General features: G+C 55.1%; 1 long non-coding RNA gene across 1 annotated transcript; it reads right to left on the reverse strand.

The window, feature by feature from the left end:
- Positions 1-4,188: 4,188 nt before the first annotated feature.
- Positions 4,189-24,416, reverse strand: LOC122115196. Its single transcript, XR_006148733.1, has 3 exons — positions 24,374-24,416; positions 24,074-24,171; positions 4,189-4,429 (listed from the first exon to the last, which is right to left on the reverse strand). It is a non-coding gene; the product is annotated as an uncharacterized LOC122115196 (long non-coding RNA).
- Positions 24,417-25,275: the final 859 nt, after the last annotated feature.

Genomic DNA, 25,275 nt, shown 5'->3' on the forward strand with positions numbered 1-25,275 from the left:
CCCAAAAAAGCATTTAGTGCTAGCTGTTGTTTTTAACATTGATCATCTAGCTTGGTTGTATGGATAGACTTTGACAAGTATGTAAACCTCACAAAATGTAAAGCTTGTAAAACCTTGTTTTTGTGTCTTTCTGGAGCGAAAGCTCTAGTAGTCTTTACCATATTTTCAAAATGACTGTAGCCCAAAAGGAAAAAAAAAAGCCAGTGGCTCACATCTATAATCCTAGCTACCTAGGAAACTGAGATTTGAGGATCACAGTTCAAAGCCAGCCTAGTTAAAAAAGTCCTTAAGACTCTTATCTCCAATTAAGCACCAAGAAAAAAAACAAAAGTAGAGCTATGGGTTCAAGGGGTAGAACATCTACTTTGAGCAAAAAAGCTCAGGAGCAGCACCGGTGCCTTGGGTTCAAGCAGAAGCTCAAAGGGAGGAGATAAGGACCAGCTGAGTGTTCCTCAGAAAACCTAGGCAGACCAAAGGCTGCCCAGGACTAACGTCCCAGACCTGACTCCTTCCACCAGTCCAAACTGTCTGTGGGGATGTGACCTCGTCATCGCTCACCTGCTCAGCTGCGCAGGCCTCCCAGTGGGATTCCCACCTCCAGTAGCTCCCATGGAATCTCCTCCACCCAGTGCCAGATACATGTTTCTCAAATCCCTTTCTTGTGACACCGGGTCTCTGCCTGGAAACCTTTAACAGCTCCCCACTGCTGACGACAACACGAAGGCCAAGGTCTCAGGCCTGACACTCAAGGGCCTTCACAGCCAGGGCTGGCCCTGCTGACCTCTTCCATGTTCCCTCTCATCTGGTCAGTGCGCTGGCTTCTTCTCTGCTCTTTTCCCTCCTCTCAGTGGCCATGCCACCCACACACTCATGCAGTTCTGGACAGACTCTGCCCCTCGCTCAATCACACAGTGTCTCGGGCCTAGCCTGCTGCCCCCGGCTCTGCCCTCAGGGTTGCTTCCAGGCCCAGCCACTGTCTCCACTCACCCGGAGCTGACCTGGCCAAGGGAAGCTGACCCCAGCTCAGCTCTGTGCCTGGACACTGGCCTACCTTGGCATTGCCCGTCCTCTCCCATGGACTCTTCCTATGCCCTCACCACAGGGAGTCAGCTGGCAGAGTTCTGCCCTCAAAGGCATGACTTCTGTGTCAGTCTCCTGAGTCTCAGTGTCCTCCCTCACCTACAAGATGGAAACAGTAATATCTATACATCACCTGAGTCTCACAGTAATAGCCATACATCACCTGAGTCTCATGAAAGACAAATGACACAGAAACTGGAAGGTGGGTTTTGTTTGTTTGTTTTGGTGCTAATCCTAGGACTTGAACTCAAGGTCTGGGCACTGTCCCTGAGCTTTGGTGTTCAAGGTTAGCACTATACCACTTGAGCCACTTCCGGCTTTTTGGTGATTGTCTCATTGAGAGCTCATGGACTTTACTGTCCGGGTTGGTTCTGAACTGTGATCCTCGATCTCAGCCTTTTGAGTAGCTAGGATTACAGACAGGAGCCACCAGTTCCTGGTAGGAGTCTCACAGACCTTCCGGATCCGCTTGGCATAAAAACACGCTCTTCAGATCTCAGCCTCCTGAGTAGCTAGGATTATAGCCACGAGCCACATGTACCTAGCATTGGAAGGTTTTTTTTTTCCCCCTAAAATCTGCAAACAATATAATAACCACCTCCATTTTTAACTTAAATTAGAATTCCAGGTGGTAGAGCGCTAGGCTCAGTTGTGTGCACCTGTAGTTCTAGCTATGCAGGAGACCAAGGTAGGGGAAGATATCACTTAGAACAACATAGAATCTATCTTAAAAATATAAATAAAGGGGCTGGGAAGGTGGCTTAGTGGTAGAATGCTTGCCTCACATGTATGAGGCCCTGGGTTTGATTCCTCAATACCACATAAGCAGAAAAAGCCGGAAGTGGTGCTGTGGCTCAAATTGGTAGAGCACTAACCTTGAGCTGAAAAGCTGAAGGAGAGTGCCCAGGCCCAGAGTTTAGGTCCCATAACTGACAAAAAGAAAAATTAAAGATTAAAAATAATTCTTCAACCTTGACACTCTAAGCTCCTGCCTGTTTTATTTTCCTCCTTGGCACTTACCACTATGTGTATGAATGTATTTTTAATTAGTTAATTTAGATACAGGGTCTGGCTATATAGTCCAGGCTTACCTTGAGTTCACAATCTTTCTGACTCAGTCTCCTGAGCACTGAGGTTATAGGAGTACACTACCATGCCCATCTAGCTAACTGGGCATGAGTGAACTGTCTGTTCACTCTCTCAGTGTAAGCTTGTTGAGGGCAGGGATGTTTTTTCCCCCTTAAGAAGTTGTACAAAAGGGTTTTAATTCCATAAGTCAGACTATGAATATTATTTATTTATTTTTGTCAGTCATGGGGCTTGAACTCTAGGCCTGGGCGCTGTCCCTCAGCTCTTCAGCTCAAGGCTAGCGCTCTACCACTTGAGCCACAGTGCCACTTCTAGCCTTTTCTGCTTATGTGGTGTTGAGGAATCAAACCCAGGGCCTCATGCATGCGAGTCAAGCACTCTACCACTGAGCCACCTTCCTAGCCCCGAATTTGATTTTTAAAGTCAATTTTCTATTGTGTGTACTAGAAAAGTGCCTAATACCAATATGCGCTTGAGTGAATTTATGAGCCGCATACTGGCTGTGTCAAGTCCTGGACTAAAGAGCCAGTGACTTCCATTACCCCCCATTTTCAAAATGGTAACTGTGATGCAGCTTGGCTCTTGCCCTGTGGACCACCATGCTATTTCCTTTCTTGGTGACAAGCGTAAGCCTTCTGAATCCGTCAACCAGGGTGGCTGTGAGGCCACTAGCTCTCTCAACTCACATGCACTGGGCTATTTCCACCCACTTTTCAGCCCTAAGCTAAGTTTCTTAGTCAACCTCAGGGCCTTTGCCTGCGCCCTACCTGGAATGCTATGCCCCCACCCCTAATTTCTTCAACTTGCCCATTTCTCTGGCCTCACTAGTTCTGGGAAGCCTTCCAGCCAGCTTCATGTTCTTCCTGCCCTGAGCTCACTAACCCTCCTGGGCAGGTTAGTGAACTGAATCAAAGCCCCACCCCCATTCCAGCTCCTAAACCAGTTTAAGAACACAAAGCAGCCAGGTTCCAGTGACTCAGATGGGTTCCTCCTAGCCATTCAGGAGGCTGAGATCTAAGGATCCTGGTTTGAAGCCAGCCTGGGCAGAAAAGTGAGACTCTTAACTCCAATAAACTACTCAGAAAAAGCCAGAGGTGGCACTGTGGTTCACATAGTAGAGCTCTAGCTTTGAACACAAAGAGGTTCAGGGACATTGCTCAGGCCCTGAGTTAAGCCCCAGGACCAACAAAAATAAAATAAAACAATAAATAAAAAATAAATAAGAGGCTGGGAAGGTAGCTCAGTGGTAGAGCGCTTGCCTTGCATGCATGAGGCCCTGGGTTTGATTCCTCAGCACCTCATAAGCAAAAAGTAAAATGCCGGAAGTGGCGCTGTGGCTGAAGTGGTAGAGCGCTAGCCTTGAGCTGAAGAGCTGAAGGATAGCGCCCAGGCCCAGAGTTCAGCCCCACAACCAGATCCAAATAAATAAATAAATAGAACACAAAGCTTTCCACTCTCAAACTACAACTCTGCCCCTTCCAACTGCGCTGCGGTGGGGATGTAGCTATCTCTCTCTGAGACTATCATCCTTTATGAGCAAAATGGGGAGCCAGGTCACTATTATCTTCATGACATTTTATTGTGCTGCTCCCTCTGCTCTAAAAGCCTGGCTACTCAATTCCTTTTTCCTGAATGGTCCTTCTTTGTCCAGATGACCACACTAGTAAGACTGCTAAAGTGTACTGGCCTCTTACTCTCTGTGCTGACTGGAAACAGGTCTGGCATTTAGCAAGTAGTGAGTAGTAGTTGATGAATAAAATAATATATGCCCACCACTTTAAGGAGAATTACTATCATACCATTTTATAGACAAGGAAATCAAGACTGGGAACGGTTGGAAAAGCTACTTCCCACAGACAGGATTCAGACACCAGAGGTCTGACTCCAAAGCCAGGCCCATCACTGCTCAGCCCCATTCCCAGTGGCTGGGCACTTTTTCTTTAGGTGTCGGATCTTAACATCCAGATGGATATTCACTGAACATCAGCTGCAGGGTTCTAGCCTTTCATATTTTATCTCATTTGATCTCTCAAAACCCCATGGCAAGCTCAGGCACAGTGATTTACACCTGTAATCACAGCTACTCAAGAGGAGGAGATTGGGACAATCATGGTTTCAGGTCAGCTGGGCAAAAAGTTACTGATAAATGATAATAAACTGGGTGGGTGTGGTGACACATGCCTGTAATTCCAGCTATGTAGACGATGTAAGTAGAAGGATCTTGGTCCAGACTGGCACCAGCAAAAACATGAGATCCTATCTGAAAAATAAAGCAAAAAAGGAACTAGGGCCATGGTTCCAAGGGATTGGGTGCTGACCTACCAAGTTCAAACCCCAGTTAACACCAAAACCATATGGCAGTAGGGTGCCAGTGGCTCAAACCTATAATCGTAGCTACACAGGAGGCTGGGATCCCAAGATCACAATTTGAAGCCAGCCACAGCAGAAAAACCTGAGTCTAGCTAACTACCAAAAAGCTGGAAGTGAAGCTGTGGCTCAGTGGTAGAATGCCAGCTCTGAGTGAAAAACCTATGGGACAGTACTTAGGCCTTGAGTTAGACCCATTACTGGCACCAAAACAAATTAAATAAATAAATACCTCATGGTAGTAGTACACCATGATGATTTTACCTTGACGGCTGAGAAAAACAGTCTTAGAGAAGAATCAGTAACTAAAGACACATGGGTTCCAAAGCCAAACTCTTAGCTGCATTGTTTTTGGTTTTCCCCATGGTCTTATCCATCCACCCTTGAACTGTTCACACGCATGTACTATGTTTCTCCTGCCAGATGAGTTCTGAGGCCAACCCTTCTACGTCCCCCAACCAGTGGCCAGCACTGCAGCAGCTGGGCCCCACAGGGCTCTCGGGCTGCTGCTCTGCACGCCTGATGCTCTGTCAGTTTCCCCAGAACAGGTCTTGATGTGTAGGCCATGTCTGTCCTTCCAAATACAGGACTAGTGAGGGCTGGACCAGAAGCTCCCCAAGATACCTTATGTCCTCCAAGTTCAAAGCTCCACCCTACCTCCTACTTAGGGCAGTGCCCAAGGGAGCCTGGTAACATAGTGGTTCAAAATAAGGAGTGAGTGTGTGTATGTGTGTGTGTGTGTGCACGCACTCGCGTATGTTGATAGTGGGGCTTGAATTTAGGGCTTTACCACTTGAGCCATATCTTCAGTCTGACATTTTGCTGGTTAATTGAAGATAAAGTCTCACAGATTTTTCTTCCTGGACTGGTTTTGAACCTCTACCTCAGATCTCGGATCTCAGATCTCAGATTCCTGAGTAGCTAGGATTCCAAATGAAGAATATGGATGTCAGTATTCCAAGTTCAAAATTTTGTGTAACCCAGCATGTTCCTTAGCCTTTCTATGCCTCAGTTCCCTAACACAGTACTCCTCCCTTTTATCTGCAGGAAAAGACATCAAGACTGTGCATGAGACTGGCTAAGAGCAAACCCTATAAATACTAAGCTGTTTTTTTTTTTCCTATTAAACACACCTACGTATAATAAAGTTTTATTTACAAATTAGGCACAGACAGTAATAATTAATAACCAAATAGAACAATTACAATATATGGTAATAAAAGTTACTTAAAACTAATGAGTTGGTGTGTGTGTGTGTGTGTGTGTGTGTGTGTGTGTGTGTGTGTGTGAGACTGTCCCTGGCCTTTTTTGCTCAAAGCTGGCACATTACACTTGAATCACAGCTTCACTTCCAGCTTTTTGATAGTTAATTGGATGGAGATAAAAGTTTCACACTTTTCCTGCCTGGGCTGGCTTCGAACCTCCATCCTCAGATTTCAGCTTTCTAAGTAAACTAGAATTACTGGCATGACCCACTGGTGTCTGGGAAGTTGTTCATTTCTTTGATCTTCCCATTAATATTTCTAGACTGTAGTGGGCTGCAGCTGACTGAAAGTGAAAAATGAAACAGAAGACATAGGGATGACTATATGTAAAGTAAGGACCACAAGATGGAAGGTGAGGTGATTAGACGAATATCAATTTATGGGAGTAACCAGGAGGAACACGGTAGATGTCTGTTAAGTAAATAAAAGTTGAGGCTGGTGCCAGGTACCAGTGGCTCACGCCTATAATCCCAACTACTCAGGAAGCTGAGATCTAAGGATCTCAGTTGGAACTCAGCCTAGGCAGAAAAGTCCCTGTGCTGTGACTCATTAATTAGCCATCAAAAAGCCAGAAGGAGAGCTGTGGTTCAAGTGGTAGAGCACTAGGCTTGAGCCAAAAAGCTCAGGGATAGCGCCTAAGACCTGGGTTCAAGCTCCAGAAAACTGACTCTCTCTCTCTCTCTCTCTCTCTCTCTCTCTCTCACACACACACACACACACACACACACAAAGTGGCTCAAGTGGTAGAGCACACAAATGTAGTAAGTGTGAAATCCTGAATTCAAATCCTAATACTGCTGTAGATAGACAAACAGAAAGGTGTGTAATGCTACCCAGTCATAGAAAGGTCCCTGTGGCAGATTACCCCAGTTCAAACAGACAAATGAAGCCGGGTGCCAGTGGCTCACGCCTGTAATCCTAGCTACTCAGGAGGCTGAGATCTGAGGATCTTGGTTCAAAGCCAGCCCAGGCAGGAAAGTCTGTGAGACTTTTTTTTTTTTTGGGGGGGGGGGGGTCCGGTCGTGGGGCCTGAACTCTGGGCCTGGGCGCTGTCCCTCAGCTCTTCAGCTCAAGGCGAGTGCTCTACCACTTGAGCCACAGCGCCACTTCCGGCTTTTTTTTTTCTGCTTATGTGGTGCTGAGGAATCGAACCCAGGGCCTCATGCATGCAAGGCAAGCGCTCTACCACTGAGCCACCTTCCCGGCCCCTCTGTGAGACTCTTATCCCCAATTAACCACCAGAAAACTGGAAGTGGCGCTGTGGCTCAAGTGGCAGAGCACTAACCTTGAGCTGAAGAGTTGAGGGACAGCACCCAGGCCCAGAGTTGAAGACCCACAACTGGCCAAAAACAAAACAAAACAAATCAGACAAATGAAAACATACCAGAGAGTAGAAAGAGGTGGCAGAGATCTTACCTCCTTGAGACACCCCTTGTGACAGGACCCACTCTCCAGCCCAACATCCTCCAGAGCCAGAGGACCCCATTTCCTGACCTGATCAGTTCTTACCCAATCCTCTCCCCAAGCCACTACCCCCGCCCTCCCTCCAACTGTTAGCCCCTTCATACAGCCTGACAACTGGAGTCAAGACTCTGCTTCTCTTAGTTGCTCTATGACCTCCAGCCAGTCACGTGGCTTCCCTGAGTCTCCCTCTCCTCACCTTGGCAAGGGACTAATCCTGCTCCTCACTGGGTCTTGCCCTGGGGATTAATAACTGAAACCATGACCATAGATGTTTCCACAGGATCTTGGGCATGCTGGTGTTCCACAGGCTGAGCAATGGGGTAGGGAGGGGGGCTGCCAATGAACACACACATTCCACATACACACACACACACACACACACACACACCTCACAAAGATTCCCCAACAGCTTAGAGCACCACCCAACACCGGTGGCCTGTCATGACCATAGCTATGATGCAGAAATATTAGAATAAGCAACTTCTCAAGGCCACAGTTGCTACAGCTAAGGCCCTGAAGCAGATCTGGGAAAGGAAAGGGGGCGGGGGGCGCCAGCTGGGGAGTTGCCAGTGGGAAGACCCTACAATGGGAGAGGAGAGAGGGTGTAGCTCTAAGACTCTCCCTCTGCCCCCCCCCACCTCCACTTCACCCAGTGTCATTTAGCCTGGGCCTTCCCCCTCCAAAAAGGAAGAGGAGCCTGAGGCAGCAAGTCAAGTCAGAAGAGGCCATTACCTCTGTTAATTAATTAAAATAAACAGCAAATTAAATACAGCAAAATTAAAATAGCACCGGAAATTAGTTCTCCACCAGCCCCACCTCACAGGTGAGAGGCTTACAGGCCCCCTGCAGGCGGAACCTGGGCAGCACTAGCACCTGCCTGACACCCTGATTCCTGGCAACCCCAAATGTCCCACTAGAAAACCACAAGTGGCGCTGTGGCTCAAGTGGTACAGCGCTTGCCTTGAGCTGAAGAGCGCAGGGACAGCGCCCAAGCCCAGAGTTCAAGCCCTACAACGGACAAAAAAAAGAAAAAAGAAAAGAAAGAATGAAAGATCCCATCCCCACCTATCTTTTTTTTTTTTTTTTTAGGTCTGAGCCTGGGACTTGAACTTAGTACCTGCTGCTTTTGCTCATTGGTTAGCACTCTACCAACTGAGCCACACCTTTAGCCCAAGAAAGACCCCATTCTCTGGGCTGTGTTCTTGCCCCGCTTCAGGGTGCCCCAAATCTGTGTCTGGAGACCCCTCACTTGGCAGTTTTCTTAGGATGTTCAGGAAGAAAGCACTGCAGAGGCCTAAAATCCCAAGCCAGAAGATGCCTGCCCTCATTGGTTAGAGCAGCTTACACTCTGCCTGAATTTCCCTTATACTGACAACTCATCACACAGATGGGGAAACTGAGGCAGGTGACCATATGCAGAGGCTGAAGCTAAGCCTCAGTGAGCACATTCCAAAACAGACTTCAAGAGCAGCTTGGTTCCATCATGACGTCCCCCGCCACCCCTCAGCCTGGCCCAAGGCCTTGCCAACACTAACCCCAACTCTCCCTCCCATGCCCTAGCCCAGAGGGATGGAGGCTTAGCCAACCTTTCGGTCCCTCCCATCAGGCTACTGTTCACAGACTGCAGTGAGCTGCACCTGAAGATCCTCCCCCAACCTCTGCACGTCTGGCAGCCCAAATTCTCCCACTGATCAGCTGCTCAACACTAGCTCCTTGTGAGCCCCGAAAGCAGGGCTGGGCTGCCTCACCCTCTTCAAACAAGCAGGGCGCCTCACCTCCACCCCCACCCAGGCCTCGCTGCTGGATACCTGGTTACCAGGTAGGCTGCTCAGCCCCAGCACCTGGCACAGTACCCTGCCCCTTACCCTGTCCAGCTGACAGCTGACCACAGACCAGCATCCACACCGCCTCCCCCCCCCACCTGATGGGCTTTGCTCCTGGCAGTGTATGTTTCCCCTGTCACAGTGATGTGGTCTACATGAGTCTCCTCAGTCCTGCATGCACATTCTAGGTTAGACCACCATAACTCCCACCTTGCCCCGAGTTCTGGTCTGTCCTTATCCTAATTCTGTCACTGCTGACTTCCCGTAACCTCTGAGCCTGGCATCCAACCCTCAACAGATCTGCTCTGGCATCCCATGTTCTCCCAGCACAGCATGCTCTGATTCACTGCCAGGCTTTGTATATACTGTTCCCTCTGCCTGCAACACCCTTCCCACACTTTTCCTGTTGTGAATTCCTACATATCCCTCAACAGCCAAATCAAGGGTTACCTTCCAACCTAGTTAGAAGAGAGAGGCAACAAACCACCAGGCTGCTGCCCCAACTGTGAGCTCTGGGAGGGAAGGGCCCAGCTCTGTCCTAGTCATCCCAGTCTCCCCAGAGACTAACCCCAAACAATGTTCAATCAATACTTGCTACATGAAGGAATGCTCCACATCACCTGTTGACTAAACAGAGAAAAGACAAAAGAATATAAGGTCACAATCCACAGGGCCAGAGGTGGAGGAGAGACTATTGAGGCCAGGCTGGCCAAGAACAGGGAAGAGCAGTGAGGAATGCTAACGCAGCCAGGGGCTAATCTCTGCAGCAGAGCCACACTCTTGGCAGAGGGAGTGTTTGTGAGAGACAGAGGAAGGAAAGTGATGGGAGGCTCTGAACGTATGTGTGCTTGTGTGTGTGTGTTGCATTTGTCAATTAGCCCATGTGAGAAGGCAGGGATGTGTGAGGGAGTGGATGGGGGTCGGCACATGGAAGCCATGAAGGCTGTGGGCATGCATTAGCAAGCAAGGCTGTGTGTGCATGGGTGGATGTGCTGTGTGTGTGTGTGTGCGTGCGCGCGCGCGCGCGCGTGTGCACGCTGGAGGTTGTGTAAGTCTGCTGGGGGAAGGAAAGTGAATGAGAAATATGGCGGGGGGAGGCAGCAGGCTGGGGGAGTGTGTGAGACTTAGGTAGAGGGCTGTGGAAAGCATGCACAGGAAGATAGAGGGCCTGTGAGGGTGGCCAAGAAGGAAGAAGTGGCCCAGCTCTTCTGAGGGTGTGGCTGCTGTGGCCCTAGCCACAGGCTTGGGGCCAGAGGTGCGGGCTGGCCCTGGGTCTGGGGTGGGGAGCTATCACAGAGCACAAGATTCCTCAGAGCCTCTCTGGAGCCATAGGCGCCAGCTTACCATGTCCCCAGGCGGGAGGTTGAGAGAAGGCCCAGATGTGCATGTGCCTCCACATCTGTCCACAGCAAAACCTCTGGGCATTTATTTGTCTTTGTCTGTGTCCGGGTGCGCACGTCTGTGCTTGTGTGAGCCCTGCTGGCTGTGTGTCTGTGCCTGTCTTTGTCTCTGTATGCATTTGGGCCTTTGTCTCAGAGTGTGACTGTTGGTCTATGCCTGTCTGCATGGCAGGGTCTGGTTTTGTGTGTGTCTGTGTCGATGGGATGTCATGTGTCCATGCCTCCGCCTGTCTAAGTAGTGGGTGCATGCGACCCCTTGGGCTGCCTGTTTGCACCTGTGGGGCTCCAGCCTCAGTGTGAAGACACACTGTGCTTTTGAAGCTGTGGCGGGTCTAGATCTTGGGATAGCTAAATGTGCCTGTGTGTTAGCGTCTCTGTGGAAGCCCATGCCATGTTGTGGTATAGAAATGCTTATCTGTGTGATGTGTGTTTGTGCCTGTTTGTGTGTGTGTGTGTGTGTGTGTGTGTGTGTGTGTGTGTGTGTGTGTGTGTGTGTGAGTGTTGGGTGTGAGGGGTTTGTCACAGACTGGTGAGCAAGTTAATCTTAGACTCCGTGACACGTGGAATAAAATCACGCTCCCATAATGGGATCATTCGTCTTCCTGTCCAAGGAGAGAACCAACTCTTCACCCTCCACCCTGGGGGAGTCTGAGGGGCCAGGGCCAGGCACCAGCCCCCACCCAGGTCCCTTTTGAGCTTCAGTACTACACCCCCACTCTCCTCTGCTGCACTAGACTCATGCCTCCAGAGTGCCCTGGTGCCCACTGTGGGCTGGGCAGGGCTCCAGAACATGTGACTGGGCCTTAGAGGCCTGTCCTGGGCCCCCCAGCCCCACCCACTGCTGAGGAGGGCCCTGCCCCAGATGGGAGGGGGGGGTGCAGGAAGGAATCTTTGGGCCCCTCCTCCTCCCAGAGGGGAGGGATGAGCTGCAGGCCCGGCCGGGATTTTCCATCTCTCAGCAACAAGATTCCTGGTGAGCAGGCTGCGGGGTTTGGCAGGGCGCCTGCTGGAGACCCGCCCTCACCCGCCAGGACTCCTGGGTCCCCAGGGCCAGGCAGCAACGGGTTCCCTGGGGAGCTGGGAGGGCCCCAGAACTACAGCTTACTGTTGCCTGGGCCTGTGGGAAAGCCAAACCCTTCTCGCCCTCTCCCCCGCTTCTAACCAAAGATGGCTTCCCAGCCCCCCAGGCCAACCACCACCCTTCCTCTGGCCTCCCCCATGCCTTGGCCTTGGCTTGAGAAAGCCTTCCCAGGCCAGCCACCCAGCTCCACCCCGCCTGACCTCAGCACACACCCAGCTGGAGTTCTAGACTTCACCTCAGTCCACAGGCTCAACAAGGCAGGGCTGTGCCTTCACCTCTTGGACTGGTGGGGGTGCTGAGGGCAAGGCTGTGTCCTGCATCTGCTAAACCCTCTTGGTATCCGGAAGCTGTCCTCCCAGACTTACCAGGAAAGAATGTCAAACCCAAAACTGGGGAGACAGGCAGTAAAGCCCTCTGCCCTACCTACCACAGTGAAGCAAGAGGCAGATCCAGTAGTCTGGACACTCTTAGACCAGCTCCAGGACTGTAGCTACACTTTTCTCTTTCCCATGGGTGCAATTTCAAAGGGTGGATCTCAGTAGGAAGGAGAAAAGAGTGGGCAGGTGGGCTGCTTCAGCCCCCAGAGCCTTGGATGAGCTGCTGGAGAGCAGGTTTGGTAAGAGATTAAATTCGAGGAGAAAGGAGCCGCTCCAAGATTTATGAGCCTCATTCTTCTCCCTTAAATTCCCCTCTAAGCCCCTCAGCCCCCAGCCTGGTCCCTCCAGGGCTATGCTGTGGCCCCAGGCCAATGTCAAGGCCCTAACCCATCCATCAGCTATTGCCAGGGAGTTTCCACCCCAGCAGGTTCCAAAGGGAGGGGCCCCACTGACACCAGAGCCCAGATAGATGGGAGGGGGGCATGGCCTTAAAGAGTCAGCCAACAACCCTATCCCCTTCCTAGGAGCTGGGGGGCTAGCAGCTCCAGGGAAGAAAGTAGGCTGATGGGTGGGGCCTGGGGGAGGTGGCCTCCCTGCTCAGGCACCACACCCAGCCCAGTCCTTTCAACAGGCCAGGAGACCTGGGATCCCAGGAAGCCTGACAGCTCACTGGGTGTGTGACCTTGGGTGGCTGCTTCTCCTCTCTACCGCATACAGCAGGAAGTGGCTCAGATAAGCCAGGGTGGCCCTCATTCAGCTCAACCCCCTCAGCGCGAAGCCTTGCCCTCTCTTCAGTGCAGGGTGTCATCAGAATCTGAGCCAGATAGGGTGAGGCTGTAGCAGCTAGCTGGAAGAGTCCCTGAAGTCACCTAAGTCACAACTGAAAACATAGGGTGATCAGCACCCCCCACCCTCACCCCCTTCACATCCATTTTCCTGAAGAGGGAAACTGAGGCCCTGAGAGAGGCTAAGTCCTCTTGGGAACTTTATCTTCCTGGTGGGGTGATGAAGAGAACAAGCTCTGGGGATGGAGGAACCTGAACTGAAATCCCACCTACACCAATAATTTGCTACATGAAGGGCCTTGTTTCCTGTAGGCCTCAACTCCTCATCTGTATAATGGGGTGATTCAAGTGCCTTCCTCCTAGGCCTGCTGAACTGAGCTGAGAAAATGCGTGTAAAGGGCTTGGCAGGTCCTGACACACCGAGCACTTGCACAGTGGCTGCTATCATGGCTGTGGTTAGCACTTCATTAACATAAACCCCAGTGGACAGAAGCCAAGGGTAAGACCTGGCTGGAGGATGAGACCATCTTATCCTAGTCAGGTTGGGACCCCCAGGGTCTCAGTCCGGGAGGGCCATCCAAATTCCTAGAAGCCCCCTAGCTGTCTCCCCTATTCGTTAAAGGCCTCTCATTAGTGAGCCTGGGCACCTGCCCCTCCATGCGTAATAAGCCTCATTAGTATCTTAGCCCCAAGCTCTGAGCCCAGAGTCTATGTGTGTGCACACACGAGGGTAGGGGGGCTGCAACAGGCCACCAGCCAGGAGACAGCATCCTCGCCAACCATACCCCTTGCCTGTCATCCACAGAGCCCGTCACCACCCAACTTGTCACCTGCCTGCCTCATACCCGCACCACCTGTCACCCACCCAGGCTCGTCACCCACCCAGCCCATCACCTGCACCACCTGTCACCCACCCAGCCTGTCACGGGAGCTGCCTGACAGGCATCTGGGTGGGGGACAGAAGATGGGGAGAGGAGGAGACCACAGGGGTGTGGAGCTGGGGGCCCCAGAGACCCTGTGGGACCCCCACTTCAGCTCCGCATCCTGCAGTATCGCCATGGCAACCTCTCAGCCGCAACCACTTTCCCAAACATCCCCCGCCCCGCCCCCCCGCCCCCCCCCCCCAGGCCCTGCTCTTAGCTGAGCTGAGACTGAGAAGAGGCTGAGTGACAGCAGAATGGGGCAGGAAGGAGGGGGCTCATCAGCTGGCTGGCCTTGACCATCCTTCTTCTACCCTTGGACTCGGTTACTCCATCTGCAAAATGGAGGGACCAAAATGGATGAGGCTTTTATAGAACAGTCCATTCATTTCTAGCCTGGATTGGTTGAACTGACTGCTGGTTACCTGGGAGGGCTGGAGGGCGGGACTAAAGGAAAGGGCTTTCTGGGCTCTTCCATGCTCCTTTGCTCTAGGCCTCGCCCAGAGACACTGGGCCTCTGACCCAAGCTCACACAGCAGGAGGAGTAGCTGGAAGTGAGAGGGGGCTTTGCCACAGGACTGCCAGCTGTAGGTGCCACGCTGGGTGATCCCAAGGCGACTAGGGGCTGGCTTGGTCCCTACCTCTGAGCCACATTATTTATAAAACCAGAGCTTGGTGCTGAGCAACAGCGGTGGCACTAGCACTCTAGGGGCACATGCCACCGTGGGATGGCAAAGACAAGGTGCCTCCTCAGAGGAGATCCCAGGCTCCCCCTAGAGCCACCCGGGTAGGGATTGAGGTGGCTGAGGGTCAGCAGTATGTCCCCCCTCCCATCTCTTCTCCAGGCAGGCCTCGATAGGATTACTTCTGCATGACTGCCCGCTCCATAGGGTTCCAGAGACCCTCCTGCCTGCAGCAATCTTTAAAATTCCTCCAGCCCAGCCTCTTCCTTTCTCCCTGCAGTGAGTGCTCCGGAGTCTACTGCAATGTGCCCACTGCTGCCATGCTGATGTGAGGACACCTGCACCACCACCAAACAGGCAGGGCCCAGGCCCCTGCACCCATGGGCAAAGATGGCTCCATCCTCAGGGGTCAGCCTTGAATCCCTCAGCCCTCTTGCGCTAGATGCTGACCAGTGCCACAGACCACAAGTTCCAACTGGGGACACGTGCCAGCTGTGACAAGGCAGGTGGGCACTATGTGCAAACACAACTGGTGGTGCCTGGCAGACCTGCCCATGTCCCCTGCTGCCAGAATTTGGCTGCTTCACCCCTGCTCTGACCCCCTCCCTCTCTCACCAATCCCTACTGCCCCCCAGGGTGGGCAGACAGCGGGCCAAGCCAGTGCCTGCGACTCCCCAGGGCACCAAAGGCAAGCAAGAGATCGATCCACTGAATTTTTTAAGGCCCTAATGGAGCCTGCATCCCAGGACTTGATGGCCGGGGACACAAACAATGTCGTGGGGACCCCTCCCACAGCATTGCGGTTGCTCCTCTTTGGGGTCTGAGGAACCAGGGCAACCCTTCTATAAGCTTTCCCTATCAGAAAAAGAGGCATCAGGGACCCCCAGGAAAGCGATGGGACAGGGTCTGTCTGTGAGTAACACCAGATTCCCCCCCCCCCCATCTCCCCAGCCCTAATGCAGGCAGAAGCAGCTCAGCCTCTAAATCACTCCCCTCACGCTGCCCTCTGAGGCGGATTCTGTGCATGTGTAATTAGGGGGTGGAACAGATGGTGGAGATTCCGTTTAAAATCATGCATCTAGTAAAGTAACCTTCACTGTCGGAACTGACTCCCAGGGATACCAAAACCCACAGCCTGGGTCTGGGGAGGGGGGTCCTGCAAGCCAGCAACTCCCTACCCCCTCCCCTGAAGCCCCAGCCCGGGTCCCTCTCAGGTGAGCAAAGAGGAGGATCTGGCATGCACCTGAAGAGTGTAGGCTGGGGGGTAACTTCCCCTGCCCCCATATACATGCCACAACCCAGGCACGGCTGGGTACTCAGAGTTCTTGGCTGAGAGACCAGAGTGACCAGGTGCCAAGGGACTCTGCCCACCCCCAAAGGGGCCGCAAGCCCCCAAGTCCAGGCCAGAGTGTTCACAGCCCAGGGTCGGGGAGGGGAGGGGAAGCTTTGAACCAGATGTCCAGTCTCTCTCTCTGTCCAAGAGAAAGGCCTGGGGCAGTGAGGGGGTGGAGGTGGCTCCCTGGGCAAAGGAGGCTTTGGGAAGTGGAGGCGTCTGGGGCAGCAGCACGAAAGGGAGAAAGGAGGGAGGGAGGGTGGGGGAGAGGGGAAGAGAGGAAGAGAGGGGGAGAGAGAGAGACAGAGAGAGGGAGAGAGAGAGAGAGGCATGTGAAAGGCTAGGCTGTCTAGGCAGTGCTGGGTAGGGGGAGGGTGTGCTGGAATGTGTGGCTGGTAGGAAGGAGCAGGGTGGCAGAAGAATTGAGGCGGGGTATGTGACAAGGTGTCAAGGGGTGCAGGGGGGAGCAGAAGAGCTGTTTGTGAGCTTGAAGGAATGAGTGGGTCAGGGCTGTGGCTAGCCAGGCTGGGTAGCTTGCAGATAAGCAGGGGTGTTTGGGGCAGTGTAGAGCAGGCCCTGGCCCTTCTGGGCTGAGCAGTGGGATGGAGTGTAGAGCTGGGCTGCGTCCAGGGAGTCACTGGGACTCAGGCAGGGTGGCCTGTGGAGGCGTGGGGACCTGTGGGGAGGACATATGAGAGCGCATACCAACTGGGGAAGGCATTGGACACTGAGGATGCTGTCTGTCTGGAGATAGACTAGAACTAAACTAGGTTTGTTGAGTATAAGGTAAACGTTGTGGCTGGGGTGGGGTGGGGGGTGTTGCTCTGTGTGTGTGTGTGTGATGCTTAGGGCTGTGCGCATGTGTTTGGGATGGGGTGGTTGTTGGGGAAGGAGTTGGGGCAATGGCTCTAGAAAGGGTCCTAGGACTTTCACTAGGTACCTGGTAGACCCGGTGCCAGGGAGTATACCAGGGTGAGGCATGGGAGGTGGGGAGAGCCTCTGTAGAACCCTGTATTGGGGATGGTAAGAAGGGGGACCCCTCCCCAGAGATGGTAGAGTGTGCTATGTGTGTATATGAAGCCGTTGGATATCAAGAGAGTGTTCGTATGGAGTGGTTGTGTGTGTAGAAGTGTTGGGGCTATGTGTTTGGAGGTGTCAGTGCTGTGTGTATGTGGGGTGGCTGTGTATTTATGAGGTGTTGGGGGGGTGCTGCAGTTGGGTCCTGTGATCAGAGAGGTGAAGCCCTCACAGATATTTACAGAAAAGTCCCTGGCTTTTGCTCTTCCAGAAGCCCAACAGGGGGCTACCCCCTAGAGCCCCTCTGCTGGTTCGGGACCGCCGAGACAGGAGGTCCATCTGTCTCTGCCTATGCCCAGGCCCCAGGAACAAGGCTGCCTCCTCACTCCCTGGGGGGTGGCAACGGCTCCCAGCCCACCCATCTGCCTTCAGATGGTCCAGGCAGGAGCCTCCACAAAGCTGCCTGGAGGGCGTCACTATGTTTGAAAAGGCCTGGGCTGGGCATGGGGGGGAGCTACACAGTCTTCATGGAGGCTCCTTTGAAAACCACTGACGCCAGGCAAGAGGAGGCAGGAGGACAGGGGCGGGCATGTCTGTCCTTGGGTGTCTGTGGGTCAGTGCCCAGCTGTGCGCCCCACAGCCCCTTCCCGTGTGCTTGTGCTGACGGTCCCTTTTGAGGTAGCACCTGGGACCTTGCAAAACACCCCTACAGACCAGGCAACAGGCTCCCAGCTTCACACCTGCAGCTCTGCCATCCCACAGGCACACTCCCTACACCCGTACATAAACACACACACACACACACACACACACCCTCACACACAGCTCACCGCTGTATCTTCAGACACAGGCACACCTCATCACAGCAACCCCATTCTGTAAAACTTCACATCTCATCATCTTACCCCCCACCCCGCCACCCCTGCACATAAACAGGCACCAGCATCCACACCCAAAGCCCGTCTCACACATGCTTGCTCAGACCATGACAGACATGTACACACATACCCCTCACCAACTCTCAGCTCTTTCCCACTACCTAACCCACCAAGCCAGCTCCATGACCAGGCCACTCTGTACCATCCTAGAAAGTACACTGGTTGATGGGGACCCCCTGCCTCCCCCCGACTCTGCCAGCAGGGTCAGAGAGGGTTGGTGGGGAGCTATCTACTCTATCTATTCCAGGTGTCGTCCTGTAATATGTCCTGAAGCCTCATGGCAGGACCTGTGTGTTACCGCCTGGACAGAGGCAAAGGTACATGTTCCCCAGTTGTACTGTGAGAGGCAAGAGGAGTGTAGGCATGGACACCTACAATGTCACAAAATGTGTGTGCTGGCACAGGTGTGAATATAGGGGGTGCATTTCCAGACATGCCCCAGGCCAAGGGGGCCCTTCAGCACTACCCCCAACAGAGGAGCAGGGAAGAGGGGGCTCAGCCAGGCTTTACTTTCTCCCTCTCTTCCTCTCTGACCTCTTTAGCAGCTGGAAACTGAGCTGGGGGTGGAAGGAATGGAGACTTGGCTGGCCTGGGGGTTTGGGAAGGGAAGAGGCAGAAAACACCTTCCAGATTCTCATCAAATCCCTGTTTGTGGTTTGTAGCCTCCTCTCTCTCTCCTCCCAACCTCCCCCCCATCCCAGGTTTTTCCTTTATCTCTTCCTGTCTCTCATTATTCCCTTCCCTATCTCTTTCTTATTCATCCCGTCTACTCTCTCTCCCTCTCCTTCCATTTTCTGACTCCTCTTACTGACAGCACCTCTGTCTGTCCGTCTCTCCCTGTCCCAGTCCATCTGTCCGTCTCTCTGTCTGTTTGTGTGTGGGTGTCAGTGTCCATCTGTTCTATCACCCATCTGTCTGGCTGTCTGTGTTAGTCCTTCTAAGGGTGCCCACTCGCTCCCAAAGGAACCTTCCTTTAGGTCAGCAAAGGTCTTTCCTGGCCCAGGAGGTAAGGAAGGGGTGTAGCTTCTGGAAGCTTCAGTAGCAGCTGGACTGAACTGGGAGTTGGGGCCAGCCAGCTGCAGATGCAGCCCCTCCCCTGAGCTCCCAGGCCAAAGACCCCAAAGCAGAAGAGGAAAGTACTTTGGGCCTCATGCAGCTGAGTTTGTTCACAGGGGGTTCACTTCACCATTCCTCCCAAAAGCCAGGCCTTGGAAAAGAGGGCTCTCCTCTGCCCACCTTCTTTATTCCCTAGCCAATGGGAGAGAAGCTGGGATCCAGGAGGGAGGAGGAGTAGTCCTTGGGGAAGGAGGGACTGGGAGCCAGGGCTTCCTGTCAGCTAGGCAGAATGGGGGGGGGGGGGGGGCGCACGCTCCTTTCCTCCTCTCTTCCAGGCAGTCTCTGGGGATGTCTGCTGCTCTGGTCCCAGCTCTAGGCATGAGGGGCTGGATAACAGTTTCTGCCAGGTTCACCATAAGACTCTCTGCCCAGCTACCCACAGGGATATGATAGGAATCACATGATTGCTTCCTCAGCAACAGTGGGGTTGGTTCTGGTCATGTACAGACTTTGGCCTAGTCAAGGCATTGGCCATTCTGAGATGTCTTGCAGCCCACTTAACCATTGCCAGGCCAGTCAGTCAGTTAGACAGATGGACGAACAGACCACACACACACACACACACACACACACACACACTGCATACTGACTCCCACTGCTTGCCCAACAGCCAGCCCCCACTATAATGACACGAATTCAAGAGTTTCCCCAAAAACCTGCCCTCTACCTTGCACTAAGGCAGGGCCCAACCATGCCCTCAGCACACAGCCATCAGCTTGATACCACATCTCTTCCCCACTTCCCAACCTAATTTGCTACCTGATTCCCTTGCCAGTAGCTTACAATCCAAACCCCACAGTGGATGGGGAAACTGAGGCCCCCCAAAACAGTATAGGAGGACACTGTCTTCCTTCTGAGGCCCTGGCATTGAAGCACAGGGTCAGAAATGAGGAACGAGGAAAGAAGATTGTGCAGACCCAGAATCCAGAATCAGGTTCCTTCCTGACCCACCGCAGCTAAAGTCCATATTGGCTGCAACTCTGCTCCCTGGGCCAAGGCCAGGGGCTGGCTGCCTCCCCCAGCTCTCCTTGCCCCTGGCTGCGCCCCTCCTTCTCCCACTGTTGGAGCAGCCTTCCCTGCCCTCTCCCTCCCAGCTCTGGCTCTCTCATCCTTTAGCTCTTGGAAGCCTGACTCACTGTTTCCCCTCCTCTCTCTCCTCCCTCCCTTTCCCTCCCGGCAATGGCTCCTCCCCCTCCCCTGGGGAGGGGGGCTCTGGCCACAAGGGTGCCTGCCTGCTCCTCTCCCCAGGCTCCAGCTCCCCTCTGCACCCAGGAGGCCCCCTGCAGCTGTTCCAATTCTCTAACTACAGTGAGGTGAAGAGCAAGAGCCAGGGCCCCAGCCTGGCCTTGCACAGTATCTGTGACCTGACTCCTGGGATCCCTCTTGTCAAACTGTGGGGGAGGGTGTTCCAAAGGGATGACCGCCCCACCTGCTCCCCCCAAGGTGGGGGGGGGCTGTCACCTTTTATAACATGGGCTCCTCCTGGTAGCAGGCACCTACCAACCTGTGCTCTGCCTACCTCAGGCCCTGCCCCCAGGTCCTAAGAAGCACTTAGCTGTATTCCTAGACACGGGAAAGAAGAAAGAAATGCTACTCCTGACCTGGGACCATTAGTCAAGACCCCTTAAATCTCTATTCCTCCTACTCTTCTCTCATCCTGTGGGATTCTTCTCTCCTCTCTCTCTCTTTTTCTCTCTCTCCTCTCTCCACCTGTCCTCCTCCTCTTCCCAGGATATCTCCAGTAACAATCCCGACACACCAGCCTGGGTAAGAAGCCCTTAGTGCCTCTTGTTTGTGGCTTCAGTGTAAGACTGGCTGAGTCCCCTGGCCCGCTGACCAGGCCTGTGATTCCCTACCTCTTGCCTGTTTCCTTTTTCCCTCTCATCAATGGCTTCAGTCTCCATCTTCCCCCCTCAGCACCAGCATGTGGCTGTCTGGGTCTCCCTCCCTCCATTCTCTCTCCCTGGGGGGCCCATCTGCTGACACTAGCAACAGTGTTACCCTTGCTCCCTCTTGCTCCTCCAGCTCCATCCCATCCTGGCTTTGCCCCTCCCCCTCCTCTGTCCCAGGAGACTCAGGGAACCCAGAGACAGAGCTTGGCACCATCCCATAATAGTGAGTCTGCTTGACCTCACCCAGCCAGACCAGAAGGGCCTGGGCATCTGCTACCCAGGCATGGCATCCCTGGTCTGGTCTTGGGTAGCTAGCTGGCTGGCATGAGACACAGAGCTCTGTATCTCCTCTCTCTCTCTCTCTCTCTCTCTCACACACACACACACACACACACACACACACACACACTCACTCACATGGTGACCTGGGGGTGGCACAGAGGGGGTAGAAAGGGAAGTGCAGGAGGAGCTCATCAGCTTTGCCTCCAGGAAAGCCTTGCCCGATGGGGAACACAGGCAGGAGGGAGTGGTTCAAAGCCAGTGCCTCAGGGCTGATTCAAGAATAAGCCATGTCCCTTTGGGGGCACTACCAGAATAACACCCCCCCCCCCAAAAAAACATCTTTTGCTAGGGACAATCAGTCCCCCAAACCTCCAGCACAACCACAACAACTGGGTGGAGACCCCCATCCCTTCGTCACCTTTGAAACTCCAGCCAACCTCCCCACAGTACACCTCCACTTAACATAGCAGGGGGCTCCAGGAGTCTCCCTGCCAAGATCTAAGCATGGGGGGGGGAGCAAAGCCCCCCAGTTCCCAAGCCCCTCCACCAAAGACTCCATCAAAGGCTAGGGAGCAATGCAAATTAATCCTGGAACCTTCATACAATAAAACTGAGAAGACAAGTGATGTTTCCATAGCACTTGGGGGCGTTGGGGGCTCTCTGCCCCCACGACCTTGTTCCAGACCCCCCAGCCCAGAAACCGTAATAAACAGCAAGCTCTTTTTCTTTATGACACCAAATTTCTCCAAGCCCAACAGCTCCTTCCATCACTACCTCAGCCATAGATCACATTAAAAACTCACAGAGGGCAACTTAAACACATCACATTTGTTTCTCTCTATATTATTTCAAAAGTAACGGCATTAAAAATGGATTTTACTACAGAAAATAAATATCAGCACGTGGGCCAGAGCCCAGGCGGGGGAGAAAGCCCACCAGGAGGATGTCCCTGAGGGCTTCGGCACAACTTAGGCACTGACCAGGAAAGGTGGCTGGATAGCCAAACTACGCTGTGGGGTAGGAGGGGGGATGCCCAGGGAGGGGGCAATTCCTGCTCACCTGGGCACTTGCCCCAATGCCAGGGCAGGAAGGGGACGTGTGGGTGGGTGGTTTGGGCTGGGGTCTGCCGCCCCCCCTCCCCCCCAAAAAACCAACTCTTGCCCTCACTGGTCTTTGTGCTTTCTAAAGGGTGGGAGCTCTGGGGCCAGAAGTTCACCAGCCTCTGGGGGTTACTCCAAGTATTGACACAGCAGGGGAAAAAAATGAATTCAACTTACTATCCAGTTTGATTTTCCATTACTATAAAAATAAATATACATCTGCTCAAAGGAGGGAGATGGCAAGCAGCATGCATATGCCACCTGGGGGGTCCCTCAGCTTACCACTACAGCCCAGCCTGCCTGCCTGCTCCCCCCCACTCCCCCCACCCCCAGTGGAGAGCAGACTGGTAACCTTTCACTTGCAACCCCAGCTCAGACAGCCACACACACTCGGCCACAAGGAACAGGAACAAGCCAACAATAGAAACACCCCAAATGCCCCTGGCAGGACTCTGCCCAGGCCTGGGCACATGCCCCTGCCCTGCCAGCGGCAACAGCAGCAATGGACAAAATGTGGCCACCCTGACCCGGAGGCAAAGCTTGTCCTCACACCCTGAGCTCAGCCCAGGGAGCTGGGGCCAAGTCCCGCCTGATACCAACTGGTCCAGCGGGAAACGCCTGCCCAGCCAGCCAGGCACAGGCCCCCCCAAGGGTCCCTCCTTGTGCTCAGGGACCAGGCTGGTGCAGCCCAGCCCTGCCTCCCAGGGTGACGCCTGGGCCCAAATTCAGCTGGCCCTGCCAGTCAGGCACTGGTGCAGAACTGAGGGCACCAGGCTCAGCCCCTCCCAGCCTAGCCCCAGGGCCCCCAAGCTTGGAGGGAGGGGAGACTCCCCACCCCTCCACATCTGGCCCTGGCCCCTAGGGTCTGCGGTAGAGAATTCCCGCCCCCGCTTCTCTCTCTCTCTCTCTCTCTCTCTCTCTCTCTCTCTCTCTCCCTCCTCCCGCCCTGTGCTCTGTGCCCGCTGCCTGCCTCAGGGACAGCCCCAGCTCCCGCCTCCGGCCAGCAAGGCCCACATCCTTCCTCTCTCGGCCTGGCTCCTTTGCCTGGCAGGAGGCTGGGGGGGGGGTCAAGCTGCTGGGTCAAGCTGCTGGGGGGCCCTCCCCACAGCTCCCACCGGTCTGCATCCCCAGCCCCCCAACTCTGGGTTGCTGTAGAACAGGAAACAAGGTTATTTCCTAGACTCCGAGCCAGCCCCCTGCCCCTCTGGCTCTGCCCGCGGACCCAGACCCAGCAGAAAGCAGAGATTCAGCAGTTTACCCCTAGCTCCCGACCGAGGGGTCTGACAGCTGTCACTCAGCACCCCACCCCCCCAGGGAAGAGGGGGCCGATTCAATCAAAGCCCTAGAGGAAACGCATTGATAGGCCGTTATTTATTTATTTATGCAAAAGTGAGCCGACTTTGTTCGCCAGGTAACCGGGCACGCGGCCCAACCCCTCCGGCCCGGGCCGCCCCCAAATCCCTCCTCCACCCCACACCCCCTCCGGGTCATTAGGTCTCCGCCCCTCAACTCCCGGGGCGCCAGCGGAACCTTGGGATTTGGGGGCTGGAGGGGAGGGGCTCTTCCCTCCGCAGTCTCCCCGTTTCCCAGCGCCGATCCTAAAATCCAGCCTTGTTCTCCGCTCCCACGGTCCCCCTTCATGCCCCCCCCCACCCCACATTCTCAGCAAGCTGGAGAGCAAATTGCAGTTTTAAATCCAAAGGCGGAGGGAGGGGGAAGGAGGAGGGGGTGCGCGGCAGCGCTGGGCGCGCACCTCGCCCCCGAGCCGGGGAGCCGCGGGGCGGCCAGGAAACCCGAGAACCCCCCCCCTTCCAGCCCCCCCTCCCCGTCCACCTCCCCCTCCCCCTTCCCGGCGCTGCCTGCCAGGCTTCGAGCCGAGCCCAGCCGAGCCGCGGGCCCCGGTGGAAACAAAGACCGATCGCAGTGCTGGCACCGCAGCCACAGGGTCCGGCGGACCGGACCGGGGGGTGCGGGCCCCCCCCACCCCGTGCGCTGCACAAAAGAGCCCGGACGGCCGGTCCCCTGCGGGGGTCTAGGGCCAGGGAGCAGGGCGCCACTCACCGGAGTGCTGGGCTGCCGGCTCCGTGGGTCCGAGCCAGGCGAGGGGCTTCGGGGGGCGTCTGTCTTCCGGCGGTGGCAGCGACGCGGGCGCCCGGCTGCTAGGGAGAGGAGTCGCGGAGGAGCCCTGAGCAGCCTGCCGTCGCTGACAGCATGGCTCGCGCCTCGGCTCACGTTCTCCGCCGCTAACTCCGCCGGACACGGCCCCCGGGTCCCCGCGGCGGCCCCCCACCCCGGCCGCCCCCCGCCGCGCACTCTCACAACCCCGGACACCCCCGCCCCCGGCCCTCCCCAATCGCAAACCTGGGAGGGAACGCGCCCCGCGCCGTCCTCCGGCTCCTCCTCCGCCGCCCCCTCCCGCCCGCTCCCCGCTCCGTCCGTCCGTCCGTCCGTCTGTCTGTCTGCCTGTCTGCAGGTCTCTAGCTCTCGCTCGCGCTGCCTTTCTCTGCTCTCCGGGCTGGGTGGGAAAAGGAAATGAGGACAGAAAGCAGACGCTGGCTCGGGGTGGTGGAAGCTGGATTCCCTCTCTCCCTCCGCCCTCCTCTCCGCCCTCCTCCTGCCTTCTGCTCTCCGCTGCGAGCGGGGCTGAGCGCAGCCTGGCGGGTGGCTCGCTCTGCCCGCTCGCTCCGCCCGCCCGCCCGCCCGCCCGCCTGTCTGTCTGTCTGGTCTGCCTCGCTCGCTCCCTCCCTCCGTCTCTCGCCCGCGCCCTGCCCGCCTGCCTGCCTGCCTGCCTGCCTGCCCGCCCGCCTGCCTCTCTCCGTCGCCGCCGCCGCCGCCGCTGCCTCTGCGAGCTCGCCTTACCTTCGCCGCTCACCATCCGGAACCCCGGAGGGGGGGCGCGCGCGGCACGCCGGGACTTGTAGTCCCCGCCCCGGCCGGGCGGCGCTCGGGGAGGGCGGGGCGGCGCCGGCTGCTCCGACGGCGCGGCCCGGAGTGCACAGGGACCCCGGCGCCCTGGACGCTCCGGCCGGGGCGCGGCCCGGCTCACCACAGGATGCCGATGCTCGGCGAGGGCTGGGCACGTCCCCGAGGTGGTCGCACGGTCTCTCCGAGGGGCGCCGGCTCGGGGCGGGGCGCGCGCGGAGGGGTGGGCGGGGCCTGAGAATGGGCCGGGAGTGCGGGAGGGAATCCGACGACTAGCCGGAGGAAGGGTCCGCGACTTTCTGGGGCGTCCCAGTCACGTGAAGAAGGGAAGGAGGGCCTCA

The sequence above is a fragment of the Dipodomys spectabilis genome, unplaced genomic scaffold, assembly GCF_019054845.1.
Source record: "Dipodomys spectabilis isolate Male_0828 unplaced genomic scaffold, ASM1905484v1 ptg000118l, whole genome shotgun sequence".
Taxonomy (NCBI): Eukaryota; Metazoa; Chordata; class Mammalia; order Rodentia; family Heteromyidae; genus Dipodomys; species Dipodomys spectabilis.